Raw genomic sequence first — 5,523 nt, forward strand, 5'->3', positions numbered from 1 at the left:
AAAGTTATATAATCTGATATGATATTTGTAGCATCTCTTTCTCAGATCATTTAAAAACTAACTTGGAAGGTAGTTTTTAAAATATCTGTCATTGAACAACCACTGGTTCATTGATTTATTCCAATTCTCTAAAAATTGGCTCATTTAGTTAGATATTTTAATTGGTAATATTTGTGATCACTGTCATTCTCAGAAAAGACTTCAAGTAATTAGAATTAAGTCAAACTTAGATTCTAAAAAATATTTACTTAACCCGCCCCTCCCCCCATAAAAGCTCAAATTTTATCACTGGGAAAAAACACAGTTAGATGTTTTCCTTGGACAGATATGCTTGTTCACTTTGTTCATTTCCTAGAAAATGTCTTTCAAATAGCCACATCTAAATGAATATAGTAGGATGGTAAACCATTATTTGGTATGAAATTGCTCTTAATAGAGGAACAATCAGCTGTTCAGCTTGCAACTCAAACAATCATAAAAGTGCTCTACTTCAGGCTTCTAACAACCTTATACTTCAACTAGCAGAAGTGCTTTAGGAAAAACTTCTATTTTATCACACACAAACTCAAAATGACCAGCTTTTGACAAAAATGATACTATTTTTGCTTCTTTTACAATATTTTTATCTTCCTCTGTTTGAAGGTGAGAAATATAGAAGGTCTTTAAATACAATTTAGTTATCACTGACTTAACACGTGACATCAAAAATGGTTTTACCCATGATTGCTTTCAGACTATGAGCCAAACAAAACACAATTACAAAAGATAAATGAGATTATCAATTTTTTTGATATAGCTTTACAATGATCCCAAAAATCATCTTGAATATCCAAAAGATACAGGTCCAACTCTTTAGAATGGTTGTGCAAGAGAAGACTTCTAGTCTTAGGTTCAAGTCTGACAGTAAGTGTATTCAGTTCAAAGGAATGGATAGATTGAATGAAAAATAAATACATAGATGTGAATTTATAGCAGCATTAATTACCATAATTAATCACTGTTGTCCCATTGTTCATTGATTTGCTCGAGCAGGCACCAGTAGCGTTTCCACTGTGAGACTTGTTGTTCCTGTTTTTGGCATATCGGATATGCCACAGGTAGCTTAGCAGGCTGAGCGGGTGGGATACCCTCAGTAGCTTGCCTGGCTCTCTGAGAGGTATAGAGGAATCAAACCCAGGTAGGCCACGCCACGTGCAAGGCAAATGCCTTACAAGCTGTGCTATTGCTCCAGTCCAATCATAATAGTCACTGTCACTGTCACTGTCATCCAGTTATTCGTAGATTTACTCCAGCGGGCACCAGTAATGTCTCAATTATACTCAGTCCTGAAATTTTAGCAGCTTCTGCTAAAAGACAAGTACGTCTTCCCAACAATTGGAGGCTCTTTCATGATAAGGGGAATGAGACCTATTGTTACTGTTTTTGGCATATAGAATATGCCACGGGTAGCTTGCTAGTCTCTGCCGTGCAGGCAGGATACTCTCGGTAGCTTGCTGGCCTCTCAGAGAGGTATGTATATATACCATAATAGTCGCAGTAGTAGTAGTAATAGTAATAGTATAGAAATGGTAGCAGTCATAATTGGGACAGTAGTAGTAGTAGTACTTGTAAAAGTAATGTTCTGGTTGTCATGAATTCAGGTCACCGAGGTGAGATTCTGGTCAGATTAAACAATCTGGAGAAGATGCCTCTCCAAGTATAACTTTGCCCTGAAGATGACTGTGGAAGTTTAGGATTTATAGGTAAATCATTAATTGCATAATGGTTTATTTTACAGAAGAGGTAGGGTTATAATACATACAATATTTATATATACATATATACATGCTAATCTTCTCTGTATCATTCCAATTTTAGTATATGTGCTGCCAAAGCAAGCACTGGAGTAATAGCACAGTGGGTAGGGCAATTGCCTTGCACATGGCTGGCCTGGGTTCTATTTCTCCATCCCTCCTGGAGAGCCCAGCAAGCTATGAGAGTATTCCCCCCACATGCCAGAGCCTGGCAAGCTACCCGTGGTGTATTTGGTATGCCAAAAACAGTAAGAACAAGTCTCACAATGGAGATGTTACTGGTGCCCGCTCGAGCAAATCAATGAACAATGGGAAAACAGTGCTACAGTGAATACAAACAGAAGTAGGGTTGAAGGTTATAGGATACACATTTTCTTAATTTGTTTTTAGGAATTGCCATATTGTTTTCCATCGATGTTTTGTCAATATATATTATTGCCAACAGTTTATAAGATTTTTCTTTTCTCAGATATACACTAAATATGTTGATACTTGCATTTTAAGAATAGACAACAGAGGGGCTGGAGCAATAGCACAGCTGGTAGCGACTGACCCAGGTTTGATTCCCAGCATCCCATATGGTCTCCTGAGCACCGCCAGGAGTTATTCCTGAGTGCAGAGCCAGGATTAACCCCTGTGCATCGCCGGGTGTGACCCGAAAAGCAAAAAAAAAAAAAAAAAAAGACAACAAAGTAGACATGAAGGGATTTTTCATTATTAATTAATTAATTAATTAATTATTCCTTTTTTGGGTCATACCTGGCGATGCTCAGGGGTTACTCCTGTCTCTGCACTCAGGAATTACTCCTGGCAGTGCTCAGGGAACCATATGGGATACTGGGAATTGAACCCAGGTTGGCCACATGCAAGGCAAACGCTCTACCCGTTGTGCTATCGCTCCAGCCCCTTTATTCATTCACTCTTCAGTATCTTTCCATGTGTATTTTGGACAATATACCTTAATCCATTTTGTGAATTTTCAATTATTTCTCTAATTCTGTAGACTGTTTTTTAATTTTATTAATAATATGCCATGTAGAATTTTTTTCGTTGTGATGCAATGCCACTTACTTATTTTTGTCTATTCCCATAGTAATTAAATATAAGCATTGGTGAGACCGATATCAAGGAACTCACTCCCATGTTCACTTGTAGAAGTGTTAGTATTTAAGATGTTACCTTAAATAAATTATGACCGTATTGAATTTGAATATAGTATAGGCTTGAGTTTCATTTTTTCACATCACTAACCCATTTTCCTAAAGTCACTTATGATACTATCAATTGTCCAGTGTATATTTTTCATAAGCAAAACCTCTATAATTGGCTTATTTCTGGAATTTCAAGAGTGTCCCGTTACCATATATATTTTAATGATGATATGTTCGTGATTTCTTTTTTCTTTTAAATTGAATCACTGTGAGATACAGTTACAAACTTTCATGATTACATCTCAGTGATATAGTGATCGAGCACCCGTACCTCCACCAGTGCACATTTTCACCACCAATGTTCCCAGTAACCCTTCCTCCAACCCCCCCTCCCACCCCCCGTGCCTCTGTGGCAGGTACATTTCTTCCTATTCTCGTCTATTCATTACATGTATAGTTTTATTCTTATTTTGTCTCCCAGAGACCAAGTGAAGCATGAGGGATAGTGATGTGTCGCCAGCAATCGTGTATAACCGCTGCTGAAGAAGCTGTCCAGCATATCAGCACTCATCCTCTATGGCAGGTACATTTCTTCTGATTCTCGTTCTCTACTTTTGGGTGTTGTGGTTTGCAATACAGATACTAGGAGGCCATCATGTTTGGTCCTTAGTCTACTTTCAGCATGAAATTCTTAGCATTTTTTCTAATTGCTTACATCTTCTCTGAGTGGGGAGGGCACACCCAGCTGTGCTCAGGGATTACTTCTGGCTCTTGACTCAGGGATTACCCTGGAGAATTTCAGGAACCATGTTTGTCAGGGAATGAACTCAGGTTAGCATTATACAAAACAAGCATCCTATGTGCTATACTATTTCTCTTATTCAGGTTGCTTATAGTTTCATCTGTATTGATATTCCCACAATATTTTGAACACCCCATTATGTCTTAAAATGATTCACATACGTAGTCATTTAAAATAAATTGCTCTTTCAGCAAAGAATTCTATTGGAAACTTAATGCTTTGTCTTTATACTTTCTTGTATTAGTGTACACTCTTAGAGACATTTCACATAAGATTCTCTTTACTTATTTATTTATTTTAGTGAAGCAAAGCAGTTTTATTAAAATATATTGACTTGAAGAAATGTGATGGGAGAGAAAGAGAGAGATTTATATTCAAAGAGAGAATATGGTCTTTTCCAGAGTGGAAAAAGCAAAATTTTCCATAATGACAGTAACATCTTATAATCAGCATAAAGAAATGTATACTTTTCATTGTTATTTGTGCATGAGTTTCATAGGTTAAGGCCATATTGAAACAAAATTGGTTTTGGGGTATATTATTTTTAAAAGTGGCTTTCAATACAGCATACTTACTTATCTTGATGCTCTGATAGCATCTGTTAGAAGATTCTCCTAAGCTTTAGAGTGATATTTAAATGTATATTTAGTGAAATGTATTTAATAGTTCGGGTTTGGCTAACCTCATAAAAACAGTTCTATTTAAATGTGAAAGGAAGTTAAGAACAGCATGTAAGCTTATGAATGCCTGTGGTTTACTTGTTTATTCGTAGAGGGGTTTCAAAAAATAAAAATAGTATATTTGAATAATTTATATGTAATAGCTTATGCTGGACATTGGCCTCCTCTACTTACCAGATGTTTATTGGACAGAGAATTATAAATTTCACTAGAGATCTTTCATTTTTAACTTTTTGGGTCATATCTAGCAATGCACAGTGGTTACTCCTGGCTCTGCACTCAGGAATTACTCCTGGCGGTGCTCAGGGGACCTTATGGGATGCTGGGAATCTAACCCGGGTTGGTCAAGTGTAATGCAAACACTCTACCCACTGTACTATCACTCCAACCCCTAGAGATCATTTTCTATACTCAGGACCATTGTCAAAGGCATGGGTTCACAGTTTGGATGAAGTAGACGCATATTCTTTTTGCAATCCTCCATGTGCATTCATTCCTTTTGAGGTTGAGGTTTAAGGGACGCACAAGGGGTACCAAGGGCTTACTCATGTCTCTGTGCTCAGAAGTTGGCTCCTCACTGTGTGTCGGGTACTCTATGCAGTGTCATGATCAAACTGGAGTCATGAGGCAAACACTCTAGTCCCTGTACTATCTCTGTGGTCTCTATTCACTTAAATAAATTTAGCAAAATATGTTAAATCATTTTCTAAGTTTTTGAAATCTAGATGCTGTGGAAAATCTGACTCTCATTCCTATTTACTGCATTGCTAAGTGTTTCCTCACCTTCCTTATTAGTTTCTCTCTTTTCGGGAATTTAGATGATTATTGATGATTTTGAAACTACTTTCAGGTTTTCTTAAGAGAGTCTATGATCTAATTGCATAAGCATTATTTCAAGTGAAACAAGAAACTAAAGAGGTGTAATGAGATGGAATTAAATCACTTTTTAATCACATAATTGATTCCTTCTTTTTTGTTTTGGGGCCACAATGGGTGATTCTCAGGGCTTACTCTGATCCTTTGCTAACTGATCACTCTTGCCAAGGATCTGGGTTCTGTATGGGGTTCCAAAGGTGGGATTTGTTCTGCTGAATGCA

At 37.1% G+C, this 5,523-nt stretch overlaps 1 pseudogene; it reads right to left on the reverse strand.

Moving 5' to 3' along the window:
• Positions 1-1,823: 1,823 nt before the first annotated feature.
• Positions 1,824-1,881, reverse strand: LOC129401470 (U6 spliceosomal RNA; annotated as a pseudogene).
• Positions 1,882-5,523: the final 3,642 nt, after the last annotated feature.

This window comes from Sorex araneus, chromosome 1, assembly GCF_027595985.1.
Source record: "Sorex araneus isolate mSorAra2 chromosome 1, mSorAra2.pri, whole genome shotgun sequence".
Classification (NCBI taxonomy): Eukaryota; Metazoa; Chordata; class Mammalia; order Eulipotyphla; family Soricidae; genus Sorex; species Sorex araneus.